This window comes from Galleria mellonella, unplaced genomic scaffold, assembly GCF_026898425.1.
Source record: "Galleria mellonella isolate WM207_F2 unplaced genomic scaffold, CSIRO_AGI_GalMel_v1 utg159, whole genome shotgun sequence".
Lineage (NCBI taxonomy): Eukaryota > Metazoa > Arthropoda > Insecta > Lepidoptera > Pyralidae > Galleria > Galleria mellonella.
The window spans coordinates 3,122,966-3,139,957 of NW_026442004.1; the positions used below are offsets into that span (position 1 = coordinate 3,122,966).

Sequence of the window (16,992 nt, forward strand, 5' to 3'; positions counted from 1 at the left end):
GCGAGAATGTTAGAGGGCCATTTCAAGATCGACCCGACCATTTTAAATCTATGACAAACTACCAATTAATGACCTATTTGACTAGCCCGTCCCTATACATATTCTCATTCTTAAATCCTCCCACTATTCATGGAAACTTTTTTTCAACGTTTCTAATTGTTAGGTATTCTGTTAAAACGACACGGTGTGCTTGGTCATTACTATTTTGTAGGTTAAACCTCGCGCTGTTCCCATCGGCGCACTTGTATGAAATTTGTGTATGCTTCATTTAAAAGGTAACTTGATTCTTCACACTAGGATCTCTAAAATTGATGGTACATCGTACTCCTAAAGTTGACGTAGAAACATTTCAAGGGTCGAACTGGTATAGCGCCTTAGTGGAAATCCTTAGTAACCTAGTAGTATGTATATAATAGGTACTAAGGAATGTCGATCAATATGATTCGCTGGAGTGCCTAAGGTCGCACGCAGAGATAATTTTACGACATAAATTGGAAATTTTGTAAGACGTTACCGAAATGATTGCTATTTTATAGTTTTAAGGTTGGCAGTGAATTTACGGATTACTTTATCCTTTGAAATAATTAAATTATTGGATGGTAGACCAAACTTGTACCACAAAGGTGGCAATCGAGTATAAGGAGCTCGTCTGATGGGGGGGAGGAGAACTGACTTTCATCCTCGTCTTTCATCACTCACTAGTTCCCTGTCAGTGTATATGGATAGCGCAGGTGGTGCAACCATTCCATTTTTTTTTTAATGGATGATAATGGAATAGTAACCCCACCCGTGCTATCGGAATACACCGGCGGGGCACCAGTGAAGGATGATAGGTGAAGATGAAGTAGGTCAGTTAGCCCATCGTGACGGATTCAACAAGAATTGTTCACGATGGTTTCCAGGGGGAACCACGTGGAGGTCGACCTAATAAGGTATATTGCTAGCAATGGGGCTGTCGAACTCCATGGCTAACAATCCATTTCCCTCCAACAACCATTCCATTATCATCCATAAAAAAAAGCCCGTCTGATGGTAAACGGTCTATTCCCGTGGACGCCTGCAACACTAGAAGTGTCATGTGCGGGTTTGGCGACTCTGAAGAAACCTTTTTTAACCCCCAACCCTTTAATACCTGAAGTTTCAAATGTGATACCGGGGTTTGCATTATTTCATTGTTAAATTTTAAATATTTTGATTACCGTAATACCTAAAGTATCATAAATCATACCAAATGTTTTTTTTTAATAAATATATAAAAATATCGTTTTGATTTTTTTTTACTATTTTTCCCCATTAGTAAACACAGTAAAGGATACACAAACATTTTTTTATTTGATTTAAAAAATCGGGCTTTTAAAGGTTAACCTTTAATCAGGCATAGTACGATTTATCGACCACCTAAGTAATTGGAGTTTTATAGTGATGTTTTTTTTTTAATTCATAAGACCTTTATTTGATTACCAATATTTGTATCTTTCGTATGAAGCTAAACTTTTTTTTACTAAACAATTAATTTTGGGGAAAATTATTCAAAGAAAGTAGTCATTATATGTCCTATACCTGTCTGGCGGTAGTATGATATGGACACTGTTTCCATTATACAAGACATGATTTTGAAATAAAAATATAATTGTAAATTATTAGGTTTTTTATAACAAAAATAATATTCTACGTTTTTTTCTAACAAAAATATTTTACGTTTTTTTTTTAATAATAATATTCTTCTAGTTGCGTAAAAAAAAATTTAATAGGGAAAGAAATTAAAATAGGAATAATGGAAACAAATTATAAAACGACAGAGAGCTCCTTAACAGGCATAGTGCATAATACGATCACTTTTTTGTCTTAATTTTAATATTTTTTAAGAAACTGATCTTAGGTATACATTGTACAGGTAAAAATTAAAACACCATATTTAAAAATGTTTCAATGCCAATGCACATGGGGCCTGATTAAGGGTTAAGAACCTATATTGTAGTACTCTAGGGAAAACCTCTGCAGGAAGTTCAGTCTACAGCCTGATCATTCACGGAAGAAAATTTTGCACTGTACGAAAAAAGTGGTAATATTCTGGGGAATATTTTGGTAAGTATGGTGATCAGATAAAAAATTATGGAAACTCCTTTGAGAGATATAGATTATACTTCGGCGATATCGCATCTTTCATTAGTTATCTGATCTTGCCGGACATTTCGGAGAATTAAAACAATCCTTTAGCTTTCTTTGTTTAAACTTAATCATAATTATGCTTTTTGGCACTCAACTTGCTGACTACTTGTTAAGTAGGTCATGTTTATAAAGAAAAGTTGCCAGTGTGTGCACCCGGTTGGAGATTGTAATACAAGTGGGTGAACTACTTAAGAAGCTGCTAGATGGAGTGACGAACTCGAATGTACGAACTATAAACGTATTCCTTAAAATAAAATTCTTCCTTGTGGCAGTCTATGGGGATAACCTACGTTTAATAATTAATAATGAAAGTGATTACACTAATGACGATGGTGTGTGGGAGATTTTAAATTTGTTCCTAAGTCGAATCCGTAAGTAGAGAATTAAGAATGCGCCCATAAGTTATTTATTATCACTGTTACTAAAGAACTATGTAAGTACTCCTACCATGAACATGATAATGAAAGCCTATATTGTCATTTGCTACCAACGAAATTTATTTTTAAAATATGTATTCAACTTGTAGCGCCACCTGGTGTCGTGATATAGAATTATGGTTGTGATACGGTCGCTGTGATTATATTTTTTTGTTAATAACTGTACAAATACACCAATTTCTTTTTTTTGTTTTTTGTTTAAACTTGCAAATACAGTCTACTCTCTCGACAGACGCTTGTTTAATATTTTGATGGTACTTGGTATATAATTATCGAATTATATAAGCATGGAAACCTTGAGGTAGGGTCTTAAATCGGAAGCAACTTGGAAATTATTATAAAAAAGTTACGAGTCCTATAATCGGCCGTTAGCAAGGGAGCAAGAAATTACGCAGAGATTATTAATAATGAACTAGATGGCGTTACTTGTCACTGAACTAAGATTTTCAAATGGAAAATTGTATAATAATATTTTACTTATGAAAATTTACTGAATCAGTAGGTATAACAGTGGCTTTATTAGATCTATTGTATAGTGTTTATTAAACTGATTAACTAATTGCCTAGGTTCATACTTAGTATGTTGTAGGACGGAAAAAGTGTCCTATGTGATGCTTTAAATACCATCACTCGGAAATGGCCTCTGCCAATAAATTACAGGTAAATAAAGAGCAAGATATAACTAAATACAATTCTCTTAGCAACAATTATCCAAGAGACTAATAATTATAATGCTGATAATTAAGTACTTACATTATAAAGTATATAGGCTGGCAATGTTAAAGAGAGGAAACATAATAACGTATATATTAGAGCGAGCTAGAAAAATATACACAATATATGCTCGAAGCTGATTTGGCAGGAGTATTAATGGAACTCAATTATTTTTAAATTGATAAGTCAGAAAAATGTACCAAAAAGACCATAGATTTCCTCATTTTTCGTATAATTACACTGTAAATATTTATATTTTTAAAAGCAATATTATAGAATAATCAGATATATTTTTTACAAGAATTGGTGGGGGAAAAAATTAATTTAATCCAAGTAAAGTTCTGAATGTACCTGAATCGACATTAAAATTATAAAAAATGCGTGAATTTTTGTTATTTTTGCAACTTCATATAAATTCGAATTTGTCACAAGTACATATTATATACAGATAAAAGAAACATTAGGTGTCATGTCGTATAGGGAGGTCAAGGATATAGCCTGGGATAGAATTGGCTGGAAGAAGATGCATGAATTAGTTGCACCGACAAGACGAAACTCTTAAATGAAAAGAAGAAGAATATATTTACAGAAAATGCACACTAGTGCAAACATTTCCTTGTCTCGTTTTTGTAATTGCATTGTCTATTAGTACGTAATACATCTATGGCTTAGATCAATCATTACTTTTTATCTGTAATCTTTGGTTTTTACACTAAATGTAAAGAGCACAGATAAATTAGAGGGGAGAGAAAAGTATTGTAAGCGATAAGGTCTAACAGCTCCATTGCTAACAATATACTTTATCAAGTCCACTACCACGCGGTTTTCTCTAGAAACCATCGTGGTTAATTCTTGTGGAGTTTTTCATTGGCCATTTCGTTGGTGACTGGTATATAATAACACAAGCGAAGTTACTATTCCATTTTCAGGCACCAAAAAGGAATATCTAATCTGTGACTATTTTATAGTAAGTTATTGCATTGGTATATTTAAGGTTATTTTCCATGAAGGACTTCACCACTAAATTAAATTTTTGCTCTATACTCTATGCGAAAGGAAACATTTGGATAAAACTAATAATAGTACAATTTTAATACAAAATAGAACTAAAAGTTAGAAAAATCAGGCATGTTTATTGACGTAAGGTAATTGTTTGTTTTAAAACTTTTACACAAGCAAGACTTCGTACAAAAGTCGTTTGCTTGGGCACCTCTATCCCATTAGCGTTTCTACTATGAAGCAGTTGTGTTTGCATGGCTGTGTTTCGGATTGAAGGGTGGGATATGGCGTGAATTTACTGGGTACAGAGGAATAACACCTGAGTCCTCAGGAATGGCAACGCATCGGGGGTGTCATGGGCGAAACAGTATATTCTGTTATGTCTATGGTACTGCTCATGTCTATAGGCGACGGTTACCACTTTCCATCAGGTGGGCCGTCAGCTTGTTTGCCATTCTAAGTTGTATAAAAAATTAAAAAAAAAACTTTTATATTTGCTATAAAATACAATTTTGAAATTAAACCGACAGTGCCATCTATCTAAACATTGTAGAATGTTGAATGTATATATTTTATCATTGATTTAAACGAGATAATAGAGGGCGTCAGTAGTCCCGGTGACCATAAAACCAAAAATAAATATTACTGGATCATTTTAAATACGCACTTTTTTGTATTAGTTTTTTTGACCGTATCTTAGAAAAATAATTACGAAAGTAAATAACTTAGTTAACACGTTTATATAAAATGTCAAAAATTTGAGTTTTTTTAAATTAGGATGGCATTATACTGCAAATTTATTTTTATCAATCAAAAGAAAGTACTAATAATATATATATTTATTTATATTGTATATATAAGCAATGAATTAAACACTTACCTTTCGAATAGACGACTAAAATTGTTAGAACCACTGCAAATGTTGCGATGGTAGCGCCACCATTTAATACTGGTAATGTAATTTTAAAAGAAGTAATTATAAAAGTCTATTTTAAATCCTACTAGTAAATTTGAACAATTTATAATAATTATTTCCTAATAATTATACTAATAATTGTGTACTGGATTGAATGTTGGATAAATTTTATTTTCTGATCTTGTTTTTAACAAAATGCATAAAAAATAGATAACAAAGGATGATAAGACCATACAGAAAAAAGTAATAGTTGAAATATAAAATAAATATAAACAAATCGACATTTAAAAACTATAAATAACGTGCTATTACATAGCAATTTTTTTTTAGAAAGTGACATTTATATTAAACTTTGTGATTTCTGCGTATAACAGGAATACGATTCCGTTATTTGTGGTTGTCCGTCTTCACGCCGTGAAATCTATGGTTGCAATTGTGTCATTCAAAGATTGTTTACTATTTTGGGAAATAATAAAATTTTGTTGTATATTTTGTTTAATGTAATAATTTAAAATGAATACTACGGTATTAGCTTATTAGTATTACAATAATGGAATATTAGTTATTGATATATTTTCAGTGTGTTACCATTTCAGTTTCGAACGTGTTTACGTCAAGTGTTTTATGTGATAATAAATAAAGGATGTGTTATTAATGAGTGATTATAAATAAATACAGTGTGATTCAATGGTGGAATCTTGTGATGTGTGCAGTATTATCTTTTGGAGATCTCTACATTGGGGAAAGTTACTGTACATGTAAACGAATGCAGGTTGTCAACGAGAGTACCAGGTATTACGTACAATTATTCAAATTCACCTTTACTAAAAAAATGGGTTCTTTTGCGAATGTAATATTCAGACAAGTGATAAAACATAAACAAAACCAAATGAAAAAGTAAAATTACCGCGTTTCACTTGGGAGCTTGTAAACATAACCTAAAAATATGAAGCAGGTAATTTTGTTTCTAACATCAAATAAACATGTTATGATCTAACTATACCGTAAAAAGTATTTTATATCGGTATAAACTTAAAATTACTTCAAGAATATGTATTTGTATGTCTGAATAATTAAATACAACATAGAATATTTCACTTATTTGTTATTTATAATAGTTTAAAACAAACATTATTCTACTAAAAAAATGTATAATGTTCTAAATTGGGGAGTTCAAAAACTATGTAATCTGTATCTAATGTCATCCCTAATGTAGGTATGTTATAGGTAATAGCATATCTTTTTCTATGGTTGAAAATAGAATGGCAACTTTGCTTGCCTTTACTTGCCTGGTGTGTTCCCAGGAGTACTGATAGGTGCAGATGAATTTAGGTCATTTGGGCCCATCGGAACTTATTCACCATGCTGGTTTTTAGAGAAGGACTATATGAAAGTATCTTGTAGGATATAATGTTAGCAGTGAGGATATTAGGCCATAAATTATTTTTTTTTTACTCTGTGAATATCAATATACTTTTAATCAATGCATTTTTAATATTCCTTTAGCCTTTTACATTTCTACTAATTATATAAAGATGCACTGGAGGAACATTGGAGTATTTAAAAAATTTAATTTTTCAATCAAGCCCAGTAATAGGTTATGGTCCATAAAGTTAAAAACCCTGGTTAGGATAGTATAGATAATCATCAACTTAAAATTATACCAATAATTACTTATACTATAATATATTTCAATAATTACTATACAAAATATTTTTCTGTATGTGCTGTATGCCTATAGAACTTGCTTTTTATGAAGTGTTTAGTCCTTGGCTACTTTTAAGAACTTAGTTTAGTCCTGTGAATTCTTTATGTAAACTTGTCTGTTTTTACTTACTCCATTTTGTTTGTTTGTTAAATTATGTAGATGTATGGTTAATATTTTTAAATTTGTTTATGTATGTATGTCTGTGTTTATGTGTTTGTATAGACCATCTACTCAAAGGTTGTCAGGAAATTATTGCGTTAACTATATCTCTCAGTATTAGTGCAATTGAGTTTTAGTAAATAAATAGTTTTTTTTTTATAATATAAATTTATATTCTTGTGAGCAGTAGATACTGTACTCACAAATGCTTATATGCGGAGTTGCTTATGGGTTGTCAGTTTTTTAGTAATGTGGTATTTTGAAAATATTCTTCTAATTACAAATTAAGTCTACGTTTTTGGTATGAGAATTTAGAATATTAAATAATATTCTGTCCCTAGAATATTTTTTTTATTTATTTTATTTTTACATTTTAGGGGAACACACAATTCTTAGAAAAAGTAAATAATCAATATAACAATACCATATATCAGTGAAGTTGCCTGAAAAACTAACACTAAATAAACAAGAATGTATTATTAAGTAAAAAAGGTATTTAATATGAAGTTCTGGCGCCTTTCTCTTTTAGAGTTGGAGATTGTTAGAATATTCATATTAATGTTTAAGATTATTGTAAGCTAACTCACCATATATTGCTTTACCCCATGGCACCATCCTGAGGGTCCATATTGTTTTATCGGGATAACTTTTTTTCCAATTTTTCTAGTTTATTATTAAAACTTTATTAAAATCAACTCAGCAGTTTGGAGATTATAGTGTATGACACATACACAAGATTTTTAAATATTTGACATTACATATATTTCAGAAAAATATAAAAAGCAAATAAAAAGTACATTGCTAACCTGGTGATGGTGTACATCTTGACAACTGATACTGATGATTGTAATAATTATGTTTTATAGTTATTTTACCATGAGTGGTATATTCTATATGATAGCCATAATGAGATAATAGTCAATTTTGAATTGCTACTCTCTAAGATAGCATTGAATTGCCTAATAAAGTTGTTATAAATTTAAAGGTAGAGAACACCATGCTTCATTAAGTCTGCCAAATGTATATATATTCACATGTTATAAAGTTTAAAGGTTAAAATAAAGATCCCATGATCTTAGTACATTAATATTTAACCAGGTTAGTAAAATTATTCATTCTGTGAAATATAAATGATTAAATCTTGAGTGACATACTCAGTTTAGTAAAAATATTTTATAATATTATAAGGTACAGGTCACTATTTAAATAGTTGAAAATATAAATATTCATTTCTTTTACAAAAATAAAATTATGAAAGACTCCATTGTTGATTTATGCTTGTGGGGCACCATTGAGTAATGATATGCAAGCATGGAGTCAGTTCATTTGACCTATTTTGTCTATTGATCACCAGGAATTACCTATAATGGTTAGGAGGAATTGTATGGAGGTCAACCTGATACGGCATATTGCTTGTAGTGAGGCTGTACTATTAACCCCCTCCCACCAATCAATAATAGTTTCCATTATTAAGTTTATGTAGGTATAGGAATATAAAAGTTTGTCAAACAGTTTTTATTTTGGATTTGCAAGCATAATACCTTAGTTCTCATGGATGGAAATGCATGAGAAATATCATGAGTGTATTCTTTAATCATCCAGAAGATTGACCAAGTATGAAATGGCAGTTTAAAATGTTATCGAATATCATCATCGTAAATGTTACTCATATACTATTAATTTTTTTGATGATCTCTATGGTTGGGTGCATTGTTTTCTGAAAATGAAGTCCCGGGTTCAATTTCCCATCTGGTGAAATTAGTATACAAACTTTTTTGAATTGGCTCGAGTCCAGTTGTTCTGTTGTGCCCTATTTTGATTTGTGTAGATGTTCATTGCTTGGTCCCTCATGGCACAGGTTAGCCTGATTATTATTAATAAAAATCATATTAGGACCCCTTCTATTATTTCTCTAAATACGAAGTTGCTGTGGCCACACACAAAAAAGATTCTTGTTTGGTAAACACAGGCCAATTGACATACTGTAGGGCCAACATTATGTTCTGTTTTCAGTTTATTATCAGTTTATATTCATATACAATTTTGTTCCTGTGTTGCCATAGGACTGTGTGGGCACATGTCTTCCTATTATAAAAAAGTGGATAAGGATGACAATTATGTCCTAGTTTTAGGTTGTTAAGCTGATGTAAAGCTCTAGGTCTATTTGGTAATCTATAATGAAACCATTTTCTACAATGGCTGAAGTAATGGTAATGATGGTATGGGACTTATATCCGCGTGTTAAGTTCGCGTGACGTGCAAATGTCCAGTGAATATATCTGAGATAAAAAGCACCCATCATTCTCTATTTCGAGTAGTATATATATATGACTTTGTGTATTGATTTTTGGCCTTAAATTAGGTTTAATATTAATTAACTGTGGATAAATTTCGATTTAAAGAGCAAGTAATAATTATAAAATTTACTCCTATGTTGAAAAAAAAAATACTTTATGGTTTGTGTGGAAAAAGTTTAGAGAATTAACAAAATCAGCATTATCATCATTTAAAAAAAGATAGAGATAAATAGAAGATATTTACTTGCGAAACCAAGGCAGGTCGCTAGTAATTGTATACAATGTATGTAGTTCGAGATTTGAATCTTGATCTCGTGTCGTGTGTGAATAGTCTTTTTCAACGTGTCTGTCGAAAATTTATAACTAATATGGAAGGAATAGCCGTGTGGTCCTGGCATAGAATAGGTCTCCCCTTTCTATTCCATGGGTGTTATAAGAGCCAAATAAGGGATGGGCAGCAGCGTCCCTCTTAACACATCTCTGAAGCTCGCCTGCCAAGCGTAGCAACTACTGGCAAAACCTCCCCAACGGTGCGGCTTATGTTCAGCAGTGGATAGCTAAAAGCTGATATGATGATGACGATAATGGAAGGTTGTGGAATTTCTGAGAGCATACACTAGTGGTCAATCATTGAGTATTCGCAGTCATACACGTACTAATGGTAGCGGAATTAAACTACTTATAATCAAATAACCAAACACATGGATTTCCGAAAGATAACACCTAGTTCAGTCAAATATTCACATTATTTTATATTCCGATTGTTATGGCTACGTTACGAGGCATGTGTGAAAGTTCTTAGTTATTCTAAGAGACGGCAGTAGTATTTTTTTATACCACTGAGGTGGCAAACAAGCATACGGCCCACCTGATTGTAAGTGGTTACCGTAGCCTATGAACATATGCAATACCAGAGATATAACGCGTGCGTTGCCGACCCTGAGGAAACCTCTTTACCTCCCTTTTGAAGAACCCCATGAATAGGCTCTTGGGAAAACCACGGCAGAAACCTAATATGTAGCTAATTCTAATATTACGTCCATCACAAACTTGATGGCTTGAATTATAGCGGTTAGGGTTTTTTTATATATTCATTATTGCACTTAAACAATATATGCGACGATTAGTTTAACAACTTGTTAGCAAGGGAGGACTTATCTCTGAAAGAGATCTCTTTCAGCTATCCCAGTGTAGTTAGAGAGAAAATATTTTTTTTTATTGATCTTGCAGTCGGCTACAGTATATAATACGAGTAGTTAGAGTAAAATCGTCTGCGCCCATAGGTTATGGTTTGTTTTATGGATTAAACATTAAATTCATATAATTGCATTGCCAATTTTGGATATGATTGTTTTACCCGTGGAGCGATCGGCTCTAGGCTAGCTCGCTACACCCACTGCGTCACCGATCTTTGAAATTACCAAATTTCGATTAAGGGTTATGGATAAATGTTTTTTTTATGGGTGAAAATGGTATGGTATCCCCGTTTGCGCTAACGGGATACGCTGGCGGAGCACCTGTGAAGGGTGATAGATGAGAATAAAAACAGGCCAGTTAGACCATCATGATGAATTCATCAGGAATTAACCATGATAGTTTCCAGGGAGAACCGCGAGGAGGTCGACCTGGTTGGGTATATTGCTAGCAATGGGATTCTCAGTCTCCATTACTAACAATCCCTTTCCCCCCTATGGATAAATGGGTTTATTACCTACATAAATTAATGACCTACATAAATTTCATGAAAACAACGCTGCAAATTCGAGTTATGCGACAGACGTTGTTACATTAGCACGCGGTACCACATTTTTTTTTCGGTAGGTACAGCGTATGATACATAAACGCTCGAGGAGTTAAAATCCGATATTATGTATATATCTACCCGGAATGACATGATTATTGAAGAAAAATAAAAAAAAAAGGTCGTACTTGCCGCGTTTATTTCTATGTCTAGTCAATTTATTAGAACATATTTTTTTTTAGAAAATTACCTAGTTTTGTCTGTGCATTATTGAAAATATCTTTTAGAGGATATACTCATGTCATATGACAAATCTCTGTAAAATTTCAAGTCATTTGAGTTCTTACAGTGTCAGCTATTATTTACTGTTATTGTTTTTTATTACAAGGTTTGCCTGAAGAAATCCCTTTATGGAATTCCGCTATTGTACTTATTTTTTCTTAAGACCTCTGTATCCTAAAATTTAGTATTTTACAGTACAGTAAAGTGTTACGAACAAACAAAGCGTTGACTATTGTATGCTTTTATATTCTATAGAAATTTTTACGTCAGAATCGAATTTGTATTCCTTGATCTGAGATACCTTTTCATTCACTGTTTACTGTTATTGTTGAGGCAAAAAAAGTGACACATAGCCAAGGCAAATTAACCACTATAACGACGTAGCAGTTAGGCAACTTGTGCAGATTCAATAGTTATGTGTATCGAAGAACTATATACGAAGAGAGTGCAAAGTTTGATCAGGGATCAATCTGGAATGTGGTAAATGTCGCTTGCTAGCATAAACAATATTATACTTACATACATATACGCCACGCTTGTCTCCCATTGGGCTAAGCAGAAACAATGGAACGTCAAATGCTCCGACTCAAATAGACGCCTTTCCCCTCCTCTGCCTTCATCAATCTATTGATACAAGATCCTTGGTTACTGGCACTTTCCACATGCCCTTTCTTTGTGGTGGTACTTTTAAAGTTATTTGATCGACATACGGTCCTCTAGAGCGACTTTACCGATGTTTTGACTCATATTGCGTACCTCAAACTATAGGGACTTAAAAGCAAAATATTTCTAAAATTAGTAACTTTTCGATATAGGTCAAATTTGAAGATTTATATTATGTGAAATACTTATTTTTAAGGTGTAATTATTGTAGGTATTATGTACTCGTATGTACGCTTCTGTAATTTGAAATCTGCTGTATGCGCTCGATTCTCTTTTGTTTTTCTATTCTCATTAATACAACATCATACATGTAAGCATAGGTGAACCAATACCAGCATTCACTTTTTAACGTTGTTAGTAACTTATGTCTTATACATATTTTATGTTTGGTTTAGATTTTTGGGATATATTCCGAAAATGGGATTGCAGACAGACGGAAAGGATGCCATCATGCCAATCCTAATTATGGTTTCTTCCGGAAAGTATCCGCATGTGGTTTATTTTTAGATACTTGTGGTATTATTTTATGCAATCCTATTCTACCTGCACTGCCAAGGGTTTTGTTTTGAAGATGTTACCTACATGTGGGCCATAATTACGCTTAGTCTATTTTATTATTTTCTTTATGATAAATGGCTTCCATTAAATGTTGGCCGACTTCTAAACTTGTGCTACTTGTAAGCACTGCATTTATCTATTCATTAACCCCAATTTGTTTTTGTACTGATATTATATTTATATAATATTTCGACTTTTTTAATATAATAATGTTTGTAAATCTCACAAAATCCAGTTATTGGAAAAGTTTAATTTTTATTTAAAAAACGTCCAACGGTCTTCAGCTATAAGACTTGTTATGCTCGGTTGAAGGTGGTGGTGGGAAGGGTGTTTTATAGTTTACCGCATAGATGGAAAGAGTATCGGAACAATAAATGAATAATATATTTATCCACATCGCCTTGGAGTGACAAGGTAATAGTAAAATATATATTACTTATTGATCCTACATTCTTTTTATAAGCTGTTAGAATGAATAATTTGGCTTAAGTATTTAATAATTAGATATAATAATCATAATCATGTAAGCTGTTAACTGGTCATTGCTGAACATAGGCCTATTGCTATGGGGGTGTTATACCAGCAGTTGCCACATGTTGGCGGATTGGCAAAAGTAGTTTATTTTTTTTAATGGGTAATAATGCAATGGAAACCCGTCTGCGCTGAACGGTATACGCTGGTGGGGTGCCAGTGAGTGAATGAAAAGGCAGATCAGTTAGCTCATCGTAATAAATACACCTGGAATCCAGCACGATGCTTTTTAGGGGGGACCATGTGGAGACCGACCTGATAGGGTATATTGCTAGCAATTATTAACAATCTATTTCCCCCCGACAACAGTAATTAGGTTTTGGTGAAATTTTAAGAGGGCGACCATAAAGTTCTCTTAGTCGCCTATTACGACACCTACGGGATAGGAAGAGGTGATTAATTCTATGCTGGGGCCACACAACAAACAGATATCATATAAATAGTGAAAGATTTTTTATTTGTTTATTTTTGAGTACATAGATATCTTAAATATTGTAGATTGCAATGATGTGCAAGTCAATTTGAATTTAGACATAGAGGTCTTCAAACAACTTTGGCAATTCTTCTTTTAATATAATTAAAGAAGTATAGATTTTGGAAATTTATTTGAGGAATTCTGTTAATTAATATTTTGTAAACCGTTAAATTAACCATAAAACAATATTATAACTGCGCAGCACGCGCAACGGCGCCCAACTAATACTGAGTATCTATATCGAGTTGTCAGTTTATATCGATGAGCATGAATCTCTAGAGTGAATGATTGCAGTAGCTTGGTATATGTCATGTGTCAGTTGAGCGCCAACAGCCGTTCTTGCTACAAAACGCTTAATATTATCAATACTTTGTATTTTTTTTAATGTATGGTAATGCAATGGTAACCCCGCCTGCGCTAACGGTATACACTGGCGGGGCACTAGTGAGTGATAATAGATGAGAATGAAAAAGGCAGGTCAGTTAGCCCATCGTGATGGACAATTGGAATTAAGTAAGGTGGTGTCCAGGGGGTATCACAGGGAAGTCGACCTGCTTGGGTATATTGCTAGCAATACGGCCCTTAGTTTCTTTTATTAATAATCCCTTCCTCCCCCTATCTTTTGTATTTACATATTTATGGGTTTCTCGATTTAGATCTCCATAATGGTTTATGGGGATTTAAATTGAGTCGCTAGCCGTGTGATCAAGGCTTAGATTGGCCACTTTTTCCTTTCCTGTGGGGGTTGTAAGAGGCGACTAAAGGAATTTAATGGTAGAGGAGTGGGCAGTATCGGCCCTCATAAAACATCTCTAAAAGCCTAACCGCCTGCCAAGCGTGGCAACTACTGGCAAAACTCCCTTTATGAGTTAGGTTTATGTTCGGCAGTGGACAGTTAATGACTAAAATGATGATGATGATGAAATCGAGTCAATTTTTGGTTACGTTAACCAATCAATTTTGTTTATAAAATTCAGAATGGAAAGAAAGCTGATAGCCCACCTCCCATCGTTGCCTATTGACATGAACAGTACCGTAGTCTTAACGGAGTATACTGTTCGCCTATGATGCCCTTAATTAATCTGAGAGCGCAGTATATTCGCTTCCTGTTTAATTCGTTTGAAATTGTTGAGCAAAATAGAGTGCTATGCTATGTTCATCACGAATTCTACGACATACAGTCGACTAATTTCTTTCACTGTCAGTAATTGGGACTGCTCGCTGTATTGGTAGGAATATGCTCGGTTAGGTTGGCCTCCACATCGTTCTCTCTGTAATCTAACTTTCTTAATTCCTTTTGAATTCATTAAAATGGGATAATCGAACTAATCTCATCCTTTGCTGTCATCTCGTAACCAATGTAACCAAAACCAGAGGGAGACTTTGTACAAAAGTCAATTGCTTGGGTACCTCTGTTCCATTCGTGTTTTAACCGTAAAGCAGTTGTGTTTGCATGGCTGTGTTTCGGTTTAAAGGGTGGGCGTGGCGTGATGGCTATGGCGTGAATTTACAGGGTACAGAGGAATAACACCTGAGTCCTCAGGAATGGCAACGCATGGGGGGTGTCATCGGCGAAACAGTATACTCTGTTATGTCTATGGTACTGCTTATGTCTATAGGCGACGGTTACCACTTTCCATTAGGTGGACCGTCAGCTTGTTTACCATTCTAAGTTGTATAAAAAAAAAGCGCAAGTGCCAGATCTGGAAATTAAAATAAGCCATTGAGAGAAAATTAAAGTAATAATATAGAAAGTATAAAGATAATAGTAACAATCTGGCTCTTGATCTAAGATATTCCATACTATGAGAATTCATACAATGAAGTATCTGGGCCGAAACTCACCGTCTCCATAGCAATGGGTACCTAATTTTATGCGTAATTACCACAAATTATTACATACTAGGCGTATACGACTTTATATGCGAGGATCAGCATGTATGAATTTAGGTATGTGGTCTATCTGTATGCCAAATTTTATTTAAAGCCCTTTAGTTGTTTATATGTGAGTGACAAACATCCCAAATATCTTTATAAGCTCTCACATGTAGATTGTTAGTAAATTTGTAGGATATATATACAATTTACTGTCTAAGGCACAGTCCATATGTTTTGATAAAGATAGTTCATACAAGTGCTTTTCAATACTATACATTATATGTCTATTTTATTAATACAGTCAAGACGGTAGACGGTCTGGATCTCGTGTTTTTTTTTTGTCTTTGATATTATTATTATTAGATAGATACTTGAGTTCAACAAATCTCAGTTTCTCTAAAGTTTGACTAAAAAGTTTGACCTTGCGATCCACTTCTTCACCAGCTCCTTAATTTTTTTTACCTTTTTGCAAGCATTCTTTTGTTACTTGGCATTATTTATTTGCCGATAATTATGTACGGTTTTTTTTAAATATGTATAACTGATTGTATGTTTTAACTGTTGTTTTGTGCTCTTTATTATTTTACTTCAATTCCGTTTTAAAACAGATTGGGATATTATATGTATTTCGAACTTAGTCCTAAATGATCCGTCATAATATATTCAATACATACATGTATGTATTTATATATTAGAGCTTGCTATGTGAATAAGCTTACTAATATAATAAAATTGTCACTAGATGATGTCCATACATATGAGATATTTAAGATAAAATAATAAGTAATAGTACTTAAATAAAATTATTGTCTGACTGTTTGTCTGTTTGGTATCACGCAAAAACAACTGCACTGAATTGGATGTGATTGATGGATAGATGGATGTGTGGATTATCTTAATACGCCACCTAAAAGTAGAAGTTTTCCTACTTTTGAAATCCACGCATACGAAATAGAGGGCATAAAGATAGTTGCCAAAAATGTATATACCAGAATGTAATTTAAAATATTACATTACTTACAGTACATACTTATATGCTTTTCATACTGTCCGGTCTGATATCAGATCCGATGCTGATACGGTCAGATACGATACGGCGGCCTCGTCAGATAAATATCGACTGTCGGACGATAATTTTGTATGAGTGCTACTCAGTGATACTCTTGTTATCATCATTACAACCCATTATCGCCCTATTGCTAGAAAACGGGCTTCTGTCTATTTATTTACATTTTATTTATATGTCTACATTTATATGTTAGCCTAATTCGCTGGCAGGCGACAGGTTCGCCTCCTGCCACGTAGGGTTCTGATACCCGCGGCGAAATATGGGCATATCATGTATTACATTTATTACAACACACTACACAACGATTACAGTTGTGAGCATAATTTATTATTTGATTATCACGCACACACGCTTAAAGATTATGAATAGAATAGCGTTTCTTTTCGAGATTTTCTT

At 33.2% G+C, this 16,992-nt stretch overlaps 1 protein-coding gene across 50 annotated transcripts in view; it reads left to right on the forward strand.

Moving 5' to 3' along the window:
* Nucleotides 1-16,992, forward strand: part of LOC113518763 (modifier of mdg4) — a 362,824-nt gene that overhangs the window by 1,938 nt on the left and 343,894 nt on the right. The window lies entirely within an intron of this gene.